General features: G+C 45.7%; 1 protein-coding gene across 2 annotated transcripts in view; it reads right to left on the reverse strand.

Moving 5' to 3' along the window:
* LOC134344200 (NACHT, LRR and PYD domains-containing protein 3-like) overlaps window positions 1-15,400 on the reverse strand; it is a 68,095-nt gene extending 52,695 nt beyond the window's left edge. The window contains exons 1-2 of one of the 2 annotated variants that reach the window (XM_063043606.1): window positions 15,273-15,400; window positions 6,738-6,887 (exon numbers count right to left, since the gene is read on the reverse strand). The gene's annotated coding sequence lies outside the window, so the exon portion shown is untranslated. The remainder of the gene's footprint in view (window positions 1-6,737; window positions 6,888-15,272) is intronic. The other variant, XM_063043607.1, reaches the window with a different exon arrangement.

Raw genomic sequence — 15,400 nt, forward strand, 5'->3', positions numbered from 1 at the left:
CCCAATTCATTTTGCATGGAGGTCAGGGACCAGTGGTGTGCCTCAGGGATCTGTTCTGGGACCCCTACACTTTCAGATTTTTATGAATCACCTGGATGAGGAAGTGGAGGGATGGGTTAGTAAATCTACTGATGACACAAAGGTTGGGGGTGCTGTGGATAGTGTGGAGGGCTGTCAGGGGTTACTGCGAGACATACGATGCAAAACTGGGCTGAGAAGTGGCAGATGGAGCTCAACCCAGATAAGTGTGAGGTGGTTGATTCTGGTAGGTCAAGTACGATGGCAGAATATAGAATTAATGGTAAGACTCTTGGCAGTGTGGAGGATCAGAGGGATCTTGGGGTCCGAGTCCATAGGACACTCAAAGCTGCTGAGCAGATTGACTGTGGTTAAGAAGGCATACGGTACATTGGCCTTCATCAATCGTGGGATTGAGTTTAGGAGCCAAGAGGTAATATTGTAGTTATATAGGACCCTGCTCAGACGTCACTTGGAGTACTGTGCTCAGTTCTGGTCACTTCACCACAGGAAGAATGTGGATACCATAGAAAGGGTGCAGAGGAGACTTACAAGGATGTTGCCTGGATTGGGGAGCATGCCTTATAAGAATAGGTTGAGTGAACTCGGCCTTTTCCTCTTGGAGCGAGAGAGGATGAGAGGTGACCTGACAGATGTGTATAAAATGATGAGGTATTAATTGTGTGGATAGTGAGAGGCTTTTTCCCAGGGTTGAAATGGCTAGCACAAGGGCAGTTTTAAGGTGCTTGGAAATAGGTACAGAGGAGATGTCAGGGGAAGAGTCCAGGACCAGAGGACAAACACACTCATTTAGAATAGAGATGAGGAGGAAGTTCTTTAGCTAGAGTGTGGTAATCTGTGGAATTGATTACCTCAGGCAGCTGTGGAGGCCAAGTCATTGGGTATATTTAAAGTGGAGTTTGACAGATTCTTGATTAGTAAGGCAGTCAAAGATTACAAGGAGAGGGCAGGAAAATGGGGTTGAGAAGGATAATAAATCATGATCAAATGGTGGAGCAGACGATGGGCTAAATGGCCTAATTCTGCTTCTGTTTTATGGTCTCAAGTAATTCACAGCCTGGTAGATGGCAATTAGTGGGTATCCCACAAGTCAGAGACCGAAGACCAACTTGATCCATGGCAACCCTATCATAAGAACATTTTGACCTACCAAAATAAACCACCTCACACTTACCTGGGTGAACTCCATCTGCCACTTCTCAGCCCAGTTTTGCATTCTATCAATGTCCTGCTGTAATCTCTGACAGCCCTCCACACTATCCACAACACCCCAACCTTTGTGTCATCAGCAAATTTACTAACCCATCCCTCCACTTCCTCATCCAGGTCATTTATAAAAATCACAAAGAGTAGGGGTCCCAGAACCCCTGAGGCACACCACTAGTCACCGAGGAGTAAATAAGAGCAGGAGAAGGCCATCTGGCCTGTCGAGCCTGCTCCGCCATTCCATAAGATCAAAGCTGATCTGGCCATGGACTCATCTCCACCTACCTGCCTTTTCCCCATAACCCTCAATTTCCCTACTATGCAAAATCTATCCAACCTTGTCTTAAATATATTTACTGAGGCAGCCTCCACTGCTTCATTGGGCAGAGAATTACACAGATTCATCACTCTCTGGGAAAAGCAGTTCCTCCTCATCTCCGTCCTAAATCTACTCCCCCACATCTTGAGGTGATGCTCCCTAGTCCTCATCTCACCTACCAGTGGAAACAACTTTCCTGCCTTTATCTTATCTATCCCTTTCATAATTTTGCATGTTTCTATACAAAATCTCCTCATTCTTCTGAATTCCAGAGAGTACAGTCCCAGGCGGCTCAATCTCTCCTTATAGTCTAACTCCCTCATCTCTGGAATCAACCTGGTGAACCTCCGGTGCAGCATAACCGCCCTGCTCTTAAATTCAATCCCTCTAGCAATGAAGGCCAACATTCCACTTACCCTTGATAGCCTGCTGCACCTGGGCAAACCAACCTTTTGTGATTCAAGCGCAAGCACTCCCAAGTCCCTCTGCACAGCAGCATGCTGCAATTTTTACCATTTAAGTAATAACCTGATCTTCCATTTTTCCTTCCAAAGTGGATGATCTTACATTTACCAACATTGTACTCCATTTGCCAGACCCTTGCCCACTCAGTTTCTCTGCAGACTTTCTGTATTCTCTACGCAATTTGCTTTTGCAATCAATTTAATGTCATCAGGAAACTTAGATACACTACACTTGGTCCCCTCTTCCAGATCGTTAATGTATATCGTGAACAGTTGCGGGCCCAGCACCGACCCCTGTGGCACACCGCTCACCACTGATTGCCAGAGTAACACCCATGCATCCCAACACTCTGCTTTGTACTAGTTAAAACCAACCCTCTATCCACGTTCTGGTTTGGTTGCCGGCCACTCGACCATGGTTTTTTGGTCCGGCACCGGATGCTCGGAGAGATTCGGCGGGGGGGGCGGGTGCCCAGCGCTCGGCCGGGGGCTGTGGTCAAGTGGTCAGCGACATGGGCCGGCTCCCCCACCGGACTTAATCTGGTGAGGAGGGTGTGAGGACACCCAGCAGGACTCTAAAAACAAGACCTGACAAAGGGTGGATGAGCTCCTTGTGAGCCAACAGCCATCTTCCGTGGAAGAGATTAAAGCCTCACCACGTATCTACAAATCGTATGCTATGCACCTAGTTAGAAGAGATATGATGAACTTGGGCGCTGCACAGTGTGCCTGGACCTGCTCAAGGCCTCCGCCTTAGGAAGGGCCGGGCTCGAAGTAGCGGCCGCGGCTGGAGGCCAACACGGCCTCTATCTCAAGTTCAGCGGGGGCGGCTGCGGGTGGTGCCAAGGCGGCCAGTGAGAACAAACTGGAGGAGAGGCTGTACTCGGTGCTGTCGCAAGATCGAAGAAGATGGAGGTGCATAGCCGCCAACCCTGGATTCGGGACGGCACCCACTGACTGACTGACTATCCATGCTAATACATCACCCCCAAGTCCAACCCAGCCAATTACTGCCCTATCAGCCTACTCTCAATCACTAGTTAAGTAATGAAAGGGGTCATCAACAGAGTTATTATGCAGCACCTACTCGGCAATAACCTGCTTCTAGATGTCCCGTTTGGGTTCTGTTAAGGCCACTCAGCTCCTGACCTCATCACCTTCTTGGTCCAAACATGGACCAAGGAGCTAAATACCAGAGGTGAGGTGAGAGTGATAGCCCTCAATACCAAGGCAGCATTTGACCGAGTATGGCATCAAGGTGCCCTAATGGAGTCACGGGAATTAGGAGGGAAAACCCTCCGTTGCTTGGAATCATACCTGACACAAAGGAAGATGGTTGTGGTGGTTGGAGGTCAATTATCTCATTCTCAGGACATCACTGCAAGAGATCCTCAGGGAAGCGTCCTAGAACCAACCATCTTCACTGCTTCATCAATGACCTTCCCTCTATCATAAGATCACAAGTGGGAATGTTTGCAGATGACTGCACCATGTTGTGCACCATTCATGACTCCTCAGATAGTGAAGCAGTTCATATCCAAATGCAGCAGGACCTGGACAATATCCAGGCTTGAGCCGACAAGTGGCAAGTAATATTCAAGCCACACAAGTGCCAGATAATGACCATCTCCAACAAGAGAGGCTCTAACTATTGTCTCCTGACATTCAGTGGCATCACCATCACTGAATCCCCTACTATCAACATCCTGGAAGTTCCCATTAACAGGAAACTGAACTGGTCTAGCCACATAAACACCATAGCTACTACAGCAGGTCAAAGGCTAGGAATCTTGAGGCATGTAATTCACCTCCTGACTCAAAAGCCTGTCCACCATCTTCAGGGCTCAGGTCAGGAGTGTCATGGAATACTTGCCACTCGCCTGGATGAGTGAAGCTCTATCAACACTCAAGAAGCTTGACACCATCCAGTACAAGGCAGCCCACTTGATTGGTACCCCTCCACAAGCACCCAATCTCTGCACCATCGACAAACAGTTGCAGCAGTGTGTACTATCTACAAGATGCACGACAACAACACATCAAAGCTCCTAAGGCAGCACCTTTCAGACCCATGACCACCACCAGCTAGGGCGAGAACAGCGTATACCTGGGATTAGCACCACTTGGAAATCCCCCTCCAAGTCACTCACCATCCGGACTTGGAAATATTTCCCTGTTCCTTCATTGTCGCTGGATCAAAATCATGGAATTCCCTCCCTAACAACGCTGCGGGTGTATCTATACCTCAGGGACTGCATTGGTTCAAGAAGGCAGCTCAAGACCACCATCTCATGGACAACTAGGGATGGGCAATAAATGCTGGCTGAGCTGGCAATGCCCACATCCCGTAAGTGAATAAATAAATCAAACCCTAAGCATCCTTATTTTATGGATAAGTGTTTTATGCGGCACCTGATCAAACCCCTTCTGGAAATCCAACTAAGTAATGCCCAACTGTTCCCCTCTATCCACTGCGCTCATTATATCCTCAAGGAAATCCAGCAAGTTTGTCAAACAGGATCTGCCTTTACTGAAACCATGCTGCATCTGCCTGATGGATCCATTTATTTCCAAGTGCTTCACTATTTTTTTCTTTAATAATGGCTTGAAGCATTTTCCCAACTACAGATGTTCAACTAACTGGCCTATAGTTACCTGCTTTTTGCCTAGATACATTTTTGAACAGTGGAGTGACATTCGACCTGCCCACAGTCTGGAGAATTTTGGTAAGTTAACTCCAAAGCCTCTGCTGTAACGGCTGCCCTTTCTTTCCCGGGGATGCGTTCCATCAGAACTGGGGATTTGTTTATCTTCAGGCCCACAAGTTTCCTCAGCACTACCTCTTTAGCAATAGCTATTGTATTGCGGTCCTCACCTCCCACTGCATCCTTAACATCTCTCTTTGGCATGTTAGGTGTGTCCTCCATCGTGAACACTGACATAAAATAGTCATTCCAAGACTCTGCCATTTCCTCATTACCCAATATCAATTCCCCCTTCTTGTCTTTCAAGGGATCTACGTTCACTTAAGCCACCCTTTTCTGCTTTATATAATAAAAACTTTTACAATACATTTTTATATTTTGTGCCAGTTTATTTTCGTAATCTATCTTCCCTTTTTGCTTGCTTAGTGGTTCTTTGTTGATTTTTAAAGTTTTCCCCTATCTTCCAGTTTCCCACTTCTCTTGGCGACACTATATGCACAAGCTTTTGGTTTAATGCCTTCTTTTATTTCCTTAGTTATCCAAGGCTGGCTGTCCTCACCCTTACTGTCCTTGCTTTTAACTGGAATATACCTTTTTTGAGCACTGTGAAAAATCTCTGCAAGTCTTCCACTGTTCCTCAACTGTCCCACCATATAGCCTGTGTTCTCAGACTACACTAGCCAAATCCTCCCTCATCCCATTTTAGGTGTAGTACTCTGGTTTTAGATCAAACTATTGCACCCTCCATTTGTATGAGAAACTCCATCATTCTGCGATCACTCCTTCCAAGAGGATTCCTAGCAACAAGATCACTAATTTTACCTGTCTCATTGCAGAGGACCAGATCTAAGATAACACATTCCCCTGGAGGTTCAGTAACATGCTGTTCAAGAGAGCCTTCACCGATGCGTTCCTCCTCAAGACTGCCTCAACCAACCTGATTCACCCAATCTATGTGCAAGTTAAAGTCCCTCATGTTAACTGCTGTTCCAATCTTACATGCCTCCGATATTTCTCCGTTTATTGCCTGTGCCACTATAATATTACTCAGTGGCCAATAGATAACTGCTACCAGTGATTTTATTCCCTTTACTTTCACGAATAGCTTCAGATACTTTTGCTTTGAGTCGAGTCTGATCTGTGCTATTGATACCTTACTAGGACACTGCCATAACCATAAATTACTTGAAATTGGTTAGCAGTTAGAGGAGGGTGGTATGACCATGAGCAAGGCAGTTGCAAGGAACCACTGATGAGGATTTGATCTAGAAAAGGTATCAAGTTCTTGCAGCCTATGTAGATGCTAACAAAGACTGTGGGGAGGATAAGCTAAATGACAACAGGGTTGCACTGTTTATTCCAGCTCTGGGAGCAAAAACTGTGGGGCACAGAGGAAATACAGATTAGGGTATAAATACTATTCTCTATGCCATCCTGAAATCATGCGTGACCTGTTTTATTCAGTTATAAAAATGAGAAATGCTGGATGGCTGAAATGAAAACAGAAAGAGCTCATTAGGTCAGCATCCATGGAGGAAGATCGAGAGCAGTTGTTCTTCACACTGCAGCTCCTTCATCAGGACTGACTGGGACAGAGAATGACTTTGGAATATGAACTGCTAAAGGTAGTTTTTCAGGTGCCATGTGTTATCAAGTGGAATCTTGGCCTTCATTGTGAGAAGAACTAAGTTTAAGAGCGGAGAGTTTTGCTGCAAATGTACTGGATACATGGAGTCCAAGAACCCAGATAAGAACTTAGATTGTAATTAAAATATCTTTACTAATTCCATTAACAGTGGCGAGCTCATGCAGTTCTCTCACACCAGTTGGATATGACATGTTAAAAGCTCAACATTGCTTTTTCTCAGCATTATAATGCAATTGTTCTACTTCGCTTTAAAAGTGTCGCAATGCATGAACACACCCAGCCTGGTTCAGCATTTTCTGACTTAACACTTCAAGGGTGTTTCTTTTTCCCCTATCTGTGTAATACAATTGGCTTACCTTTCTTGCCTCAAAAAGCTATTTTGAAAGATGCTTCTTCTGTAGTGCTCACACAACCCTTCCTTGAGGCACCACTTATTCCAGTCAGCAGTCTCTGCCCACTTCCCACTATGGACTGCTTGGTCACTCCACAATCACCAAAAGTTGCTGCTGCAAGAAACAGTAATCAACTTCAGAGCAAAGCAAAATGTAACAAGATTCATTCCATTTATGGTTATTCTGGCTCAGATTCTGCAGATGCTGGAAATCTTGAGCAACACACAAAATGCCAGAGTAACTCAGATCAGACAGCATCTATGGGGAAGAATAAACAACCGCTGTTTCTGGTGACACCCTTCATTAGGGCTGGAAAGGTAGGAGGAAGAATCCAGAATAAAAAGATGGGGGAGGGGAAGGAGGATAAGCTAAAAGGTGATAGATGAACACAGGTGAGTGGGAAAGGTAAAGGGCTGGAGAAGGTATCTGATAGGAGGAAAGAGTGAACCAAAGGAAATGGAGAAGGAGGAGGGGCACCAGGGAGAGGTGACAGGGAGTTAAGGAGAAGCTAAGAGGCCAGAGTAGGGAATGGAAGAAAAGGAAAGGGAAGGGAAAGGGGAAAAGTTGCATTGTTTTACTAAACAGCATCATTATCACACTTCTGCTTTAAGTTCAGATTTCCTTTAAAAAGTTCAGGTTTCCTGGTCAATCTCATTTCAAGAACAGATGGTAATGCATCCTTATGTTCTTGTTTAGTCTTAAAAAAACAAGAGTTAATAAACGCAGCAGTTTGATTCTTCTTCGCTCCAGCTTCCAGCTCTTTGTGTCAACGTACGTTGCCAGTTTGGGGTGCGGTAACCGCAATGCTATTGTAGCTCAGAACATCAGAGCTCAGTTCCAGCATCCCTTGTAAGCAAGCTTGTATGTTCCTTCTTGCGTGCATGAGGGTTTCCTCCCACAATCCAAAGGCATTCTGGTTAGTAGGTTAATTGGTTATTGTAAATTGTCCCATGATTAAGCTAGGGTTAATTCGGTGAGTTGCTGGGTAATGCAGTGGATTCTGGATAATTGGGCCATTGGTTAATCAGGGCATCTACTTATTTGGGTCAACTCTTAAAAGAACAAAAACTAATTGAGAAAATAGCTGGCAGCATCCACTGGATGAACTCATGCACAGTTTTATAGCAATGTAATGTTCTAATTTGTTCTGTGGTTCATTTAAATACATAATTTGTTACTCAGTTAAACGATAGTTTGTCATTTTCATACCTTTTTAATAATTCTTGGAAACTAGCTAATTGGGGCAAACACTTAATTGGGCCGAAAATGTGGCCCAATTAATTGGAATATGCCGTATACTAAATCTCCCTATGCTTCCAAGAACGTAAAGGATTTGCATCAATGTACTGGCCCCAGGACAGGCGATTGGGGATGTTAATATCCAGGAAATTGAAGCTGCTTACCCTCTCCACCTCTGACCCAGCAATGAAAACTGCCACGTGGCTTCCCAACCTCCCTTTTCTAAAGTTAACTACAACTCTTCAGCTTTGTTCCAGTTTATTGTCATTCATGTACCACATTCATGAACACTGCCAAACAAAACATACCTCCGGACCACGGTGCACAACACAAAATAATACTTGTTGATTTTCTTATTGTGAAACCACTCAACCAATCTCATTCCTGTGACTCATCAACCATGATTTGGCTAACAGCAGCGTGGTGGATAAATTATAGACGGCACTGCTGCAGAGAGCAGAGCAAGGCAATAAACACACCACCCTGAGGTGCATTTGTACTGATGATCTGTGAGCAGAGGAACCTGTACAAATTACAGTACATTAAGATGCGACTTAGATTCAGAGTATGAATACAAACACACCAGTGGCATTTCATTCCTCCAGAAACGACTAGTGATTGTCCCTGAAAGCAAAATTTGCGTGAAACTATTTTCAAATCCAATACTAATTCAGAGCGAGGATAACAGGCTGGTTCTCTGGCATAACCCAACTGAATAGCGGAATTCAAAATAAAACCTTTTCGTAATACAAGTTAAGCATTTGTTTGTGAAGTTTAAGTAGCAGTAATAATATTTCACCTCCTGCTCAAACTGCATTAGCCCATAAGACATAGGAGCAGAATTAGGCCATGAAGTTTGCTCCACCATTCAATCGTGGCTGGTTTACTTTCCCTCTCAACCTCATTTTCCTGCTTTCTACCAGTAACCCTTGACACCTTTGCTAATCAGAATCTAAATTCCACTTTAAATACACCCACTGATGGCCCCCACAGCCATCCACGGCAATGAATTCCACAGTTTCATGATCTTTTGGTAAAGCAATTTCTCCTCATGTCTGTTCTAAAGAGGTGTTCTTCTATCCTGAGACTGTGCCGTTAGTCCTAGACGCCCCTGGTTATGAAAAATCCTTTCCATCACCACTCGATCTAGACCTTTGACTATTTGATCAGTTTCAATGAGAAACTCCCCCCATCATTCTTCTAAACACCAGCGAGTACAGGCCCAGAACCATCAAACACTCCTCAGATTGGAAATGGATCTCAACAGAGTGAGTTTATTGAATACCTACAAGATGGCTTTTTAGAGCAGTTTGTTGTTGAGCCTACGAGGGGATCAGCTATACTGGATTGGGTGTTATGTAATGAACCACAGGCAATTAGGGAATTTAATGTAAAGGAACCCTGAGGAGGCAATGATCACAATGCGACTGAATTCAACTTGAAATTTGATAGGGCAAAATTAAAGTCTGACAGAGTAGTATTTCAGTGGAGTAAAGGAAATTACAGTGGTATGAGAGAGGAGTTGACTAAAGTAACCTGGAAGGAGATGCTGGCAGGGATGACAGCAGAGCAGCAATGGTGTGAATTTCTAGGAAAAATGAAGAAAGTGCAGGAAGGATGTATTGCAAAAAGAGATACTCAAATGGCAAAATATAGTACAACCGTGGCTGATGAGGGAAGTCAAAGCTAATGTAAAAGCAAAAGAGAGGGCATACAACAAAGCAAACATTAGCAGGAAGACAGAGGATTGAGAAGCTTTTAAAAAGCAACTAAAATATTCATTAGGAGGGAAAAGATGAAATGTGGAAGCAAGCTAGCAAACACAAGGTGGATAGAAAAGGCTTTTTTGTATAAAAAAAAGAGATGATATTGAATATAGGACTGCTAGAAATGAATCTGGAGAAATAATAACAGAACAAGGAGATGGCAGACGAATTAAACGGGTTATTTTGCATCAGTCTTCACTGTGGAAGACACTGGCAGTGTGCCAGGTGTTGAAGGGTGCGAGGGAAGAGAAGTGACTGCAGTTACTACTACAAGGAAGAAGGTGCTCAAAAAGTTGAAAGACCTAAAGGTACTTAAGTCACCCACACCAGATGTACTGCACCCTAGGGTTCTGAAGGAGGTAGCAGTAAATACTGTGGAAGCATTAGTAATGATCTTTCAAAAATCATTGAATTCTGGCATGGTTCCACCAACTGGAAAATTGCAAATTTCTCTCCAGTCTTTAAGAAAGGAGGGAGGCTGCAGAAAGGAAAATATTGAGCAGTTAGACTGACTTCGGTGGTTGGGAAGATGTTGGAGTCAATAGTTAAGGGTGAGGTTATGGAGTACTTGTTGACACAGGACAAGACAGGACAAAGTCAGCATGATTTCCTTAAGGGAAAATCTTGCCTGATGAAGTTGTTGGAATTCTGTGAGATTACAAGTACGATCGATAAAGGGGATGCAGTGGACTTTCAGAAGGCCTTTAACGAGGTGTCACGCAAGGCTTCTTACCAAGTTAAGAGCCCGTGGTATTACAGGACAGTTACTGGCATCGTTCGAATTGGTAGGAGGCAGTGAGTGGGAATAAGAGGATCCTTGTCTAGTTGGCTGCAAGTGACGAATGGTGTTCCACAGGGGTCGGTGTTGGGACTGCTTCTTTGTATGCTGTATATAGATGATTTCAATGATGGCTTTGTTGATAAGTTTACAAATGATACAAAGATTGGTGGAGGGCAGGTAGTGTTGAGGAAACAGGGAGGCTGCAGAAGGACTGAGATAGAAGAATGGGCAAGAAAGTGGCAAATGAAATACAATGTTGGAAAATGCATGGTTCATGAACTTTGGTAGAAGAAATAAATGTGCAGACTGTTTTCTAACTGGGAAGAAAATCCAAAAATCTGAGATGCAAATGGACTTGGGAGTCCTTGTGCAGTACACCTTAAAAATTAACTTTCAGGTTGAGTCGGTGGTGAGAATGGCAAATGTAACTTAGGTAATCATTTCAAGGTCTTGAAAAAAGTGCAGGGTTGTGATGCTGAGGTTTAATAAGTCAATGTTGAGGCCTCACCTTGAGTACTGTGAAGAATTTTGGCTGCTTATCTAAGGAAAGATGTGCTGACATTAAAGAGGGTTTAGGGGATGTTCACCCAAGGATGATTCTGGGATTGAAAGGTTTATCATATGAGGAATGTTTGATAGCTCTGGGTCTGTCCTTGCTGGAATTTGGAAAAATTGGAGGGTGGGGGGGGGGAGAGGAGAATGATCTCATTGAAACCTTTTTGAATGTTAAAAGGCCTAGACAGTAGATGTGAAAGGATGTTTCCCATGCTGGGGAGTGGTCAAGGACAAGAGGGCACAATCTCAGGATCTCCATTTGAAACAGAGATGCGAAGAAATTTCTTTAACCAGAGGGTGGTGAATTCGTGATCACAGGCTGCTGGGGAGGTCGTTAGGTGTATTTAAGACAGAGCTTAATAGATTCTTGATTGGCCATGGCAAACGTTACAGGGAGAAGGCCAGGGAGTGGGGCAGAAAAGAGAATAAAAAGGATCAAACAACAGGAATTCTGCAGATGCTGGAAATTCAAGCAACACACATCAAAGTTGCTGGTGAACGCAGCAGGCCAGGCAGCATCTATAGGAAGAGGCGCAGTCGACGTTTCAGGCCGAGACCCTTCGTCAGGACTAACTGAAGGAAGAGTGAGTAAGGGATTTGAAAGCTGGAGGGGGAGGGGGAGATGCAAAATGATAGGAGAAGACAGGAGGGCGAGGGATAGAGCCGAGAGCTGGACAGGTGATAGGCAAAAGGGGATACGAGAGGATCACGGGACAGGAGGTCCGGGAAGAAAGACGGGGGGGGGGGTAACCCAGAAGATGGGCAAGAGGTATATTCAGAGGGACAGAGGGAGAAAAAGGAGAGTGAGAGAAAGAATGTGTGCATAAAAATGAGTAACAGCTGGGGTACGAGGGGGAGGTGGGGCCTAGCGGAAGTTAGAGAAGTCAATGTTCATGCCATCAGGTTGGAGGCTACCCAGACGGAATATAAGGTGTTGTTCCTCCAACCTGAGTGTGGCTTCATCTTTACAGTAGAGGAGGCCGTGGATAGACATGTCAGAATGGGAATGGGATGTGGAATTAAAATGTGTGGCCACTGGGAGATCCTGCTTTCTCTGGCGGACAGAGCGTAGATGTTCAGCAAAGCGGTCTCCCAGTCTGCGTCGGGTCTCACCAATATATAAAAATGGTGGTAAAGGAGGAAGTGTAAGGGCATGTGTAGCACTTGTTCCGCTTACACGGATAAGTGCCAGGAGGGAGATCGGTGGGGAGGGATGGGGGGGACGAATGGACAAGGGAGTTGTGTAGGGAGCGATCCCTGCGGAATGCAGAGAGGGGGGGGAGGGAAAGATGTGCTTAGTGGTGGGATCCCGTTGGAGGTGGCGGAAGTTACGGAGAATAATATGTTGGACCCGGAGGCTGGTGGGGTGGTAGGTGAGGACCAGGGGAACCCTATTCCTCGTGGGGTGGTGGGAGGATGGAGTGAGAGCAGATGTACGTGAAATGGGGGAGATGCGTTTAAGAGCAGAGTTGATAGTGGAGGAAGGGAAGCCCCTTTCTTTAAAAAATGAAGACATCTCCCTCGTCCTAGAATGAAAAGCCTCATCCTGAGAGCAGATGCGGCGGAGACGGAGGAATTGCGAGAAGGGGATGGCATTTTTGCAAGAGACAGGGTGAGAAGAGGAATAGTCCAGATAGCTGTGAGAGTCAGTAGGCTTATAGTAGACATCAGTGGATAAGCTGTCTCCAGAGACAGAGACAGAAAGATCTAGAAAGGGGAGGGAGGTGTCGGAAATGGACCAGGTAAACTTGAGGGCAGGGTGAAAGTTGGAGGCAAAGTTAATAAAGTCAACGAGTTCTGCATGCGTGCAGGAAGCAGCGCCAATGCAGTCGTCGATGTAGCGAAGGAAAAGTGGGGGACAGATACCAGAATAGGCACGGAACATAGATTGTTCCACAAACCCAACAAAAAGGCGGGCATAGCTAGGACCCATACGGGTGCCCATAGCTACACCTTTAGTTTGGAGGAAATGGGAGGAGCAAAAGGAGAAATTATTAAGAGTAAGGACTCCTTACTCTTAATAATTTCTCCTTTTGCTCCTCCCATTTCCTCCAAACTAAAGGTGTAGCTATGGGCACCCGTATGGGTCCTAGCTATGCCCGCCTTTTTGTTGGGTTTGTGGAACAATCTATGTTCCGTGCCTATTCTGGTATCTGTCCCCCACTTTTCCTTCGCTACATCGACGACTGCATTGGCGCTGCTTCCTGCACGCATGCAGAACTCGTTGACTTTATTAACTTTGCCTCCAACTTTCACCCTGCCCTCAAGTGTACCTGGTCCATTTCCGACACCTCCCTCCCCTTTCTAGATCTTTCTGTCTCTGTCTCTGGAGACAGCTTATCCACTGATGTCTACTATAAGCCTACTGACTCTCACAGCTATCTGGACTATTCCTCTTCTCACCCTGTCTCTTGCAAAAATGCCATCCCCTTCTCGCAATTCCTCCGTCTCCGCCGCATCTGCTCTCAGGATGAGGCTTTTCATTCTAGGACGAGGGAGATGTCTTCATTTTTTAAAGAAAGGGGCTTCCCTTCCTCCACTATCAACTCTGCTCTTAAACGCATCTCCCCCATTTCACGTACATCTGCTCTCACTCCATCCTCCCACCACCCCACGAGGAATAGGGTTCCCCTGGTCCTCACCTACCACCCCACCAGCCTCCGGGTCCAACATATTATTCTCCGTAACTTCCGCCACCTCCAACGGGATCCCACCACTAAGCACATCTTTCCCTCCCCCACCTCTCTGCATTCCGCAGGGATCGCTCCCTACACAACTCCCTTGTCCATTCGTCCCCCCCATCCCTCCCCACCGATCTCCCTCCTGGCACTTATCCGTGTAAGCGGAACAAGTGCTACACATGCCCTTACACTTCCTCCTTTACCACCATTCAGGGCCCCAAACAGTCCTTCCAGGTGAGGCATCACTTCACCTGTGAGTCGACTGGGGTGATATACTGCGTCTGGTGCTCCCGATGTGGCCTTTTATATATTGGTGAGACCCGACGCAGACTGGGAGACCGCTTTGCTGAACATCTACGCTCTGTCCGCCAGAGAAAGCAGGATCTCCCAGTGGCCACACATTTTAATTCCACATCCCATTCCCATTCTGACATGTCTATCCACGGCCTCCTCTACTGTAAAGATGAAGCCACACTCAGGTTGGAGGAACAACACCTTATATTCCGTCTGGGTAGCCTCCAACCTGATGGCATGAACATTGACTTCTCTAACTTCCGCTAGGCCCCACCTCCCCCTCGTACCCCAGCTGTTACTCATTTTTATGCACACATTCTTTCTCTCACTCTCCTTTTTCTCCCTCTGTCCCTCTGAATATACCTCTTGCCCATCTTCTGGGTTACCCCCCCCCCCGTCTTTCTTCCCGGACCTCCTGTCCCATGATCCTCTCGTATCCCCTTTTGCCTATCACCTGTCCAGCTCTCGGCTCTATCCCTCCCCCTCCTGTCTTCTCCTATCATTTTGCATCTCCCCCTCCCCCTCCAGCTTTCAAATCCCTTACTCACTCTTCCTTCAGTTAGTCCTGACGAAGGGTCTCGGCCTGAAACGTCGACTGTGCCTCTTCCTATAGATGCTGCCTGGCCTGCTGCATTCACCAGCAACTTTGATGTGTGTTGCATAAAAAGGATCAGCTATGACTGAATGTGCCAAATTGCTTCTACGTTTTACGGTCTTATTCATTAACCCTTTAGATGGCAATGAATTCCACAGATTAAACTGTGGTAGGTAATAACCACCCTACTCTTTGCTACAGAATTACATGTTCCTCACACTACTTTGTTCCCTTGTACATGAGGATTACAAATTGAAAAAAAGATGCTGATAATCTGGCTCCTAAAATACATATTTTTAGGTCTCACCATAACAACGTACAGCCATCTTCCACGAAGAGGAACATGTCAGGATTTACTTTTCAACCTAATGAAACCAAAACGTTTGTAAACTAATACAAATATTATTTCAAACTATGGCAAGGTAATTGTACAAGGAAACTGACTAGTTTTATCGGGCTCTAACTACTAGTTATGTTGCCATATTGGGGCAGAGGAAGTACGCAGGCGGACATTGACCTAAACCACTACCCACCATTCGGCGATCAATGCCCACAGAGCTCAGGAACAGACAACGATTCAACACTCACCACACGATTGACGGGCATTGAGTAACTCTCCAGGCCCGAGCCATTAGGCCCAGGCCCAGACCCGGGCAACACTCAAATAATCCGACAACCACCCTCCTTCAGCTTCCAAAGAAATTTATGACCTACCC

The sequence above is a fragment of the Mobula hypostoma genome, chromosome 3 (assembly GCF_963921235.1).
Source record: "Mobula hypostoma chromosome 3, sMobHyp1.1, whole genome shotgun sequence".
Lineage (NCBI taxonomy): Eukaryota > Metazoa > Chordata > Chondrichthyes > Myliobatiformes > Myliobatidae > Mobula > Mobula hypostoma.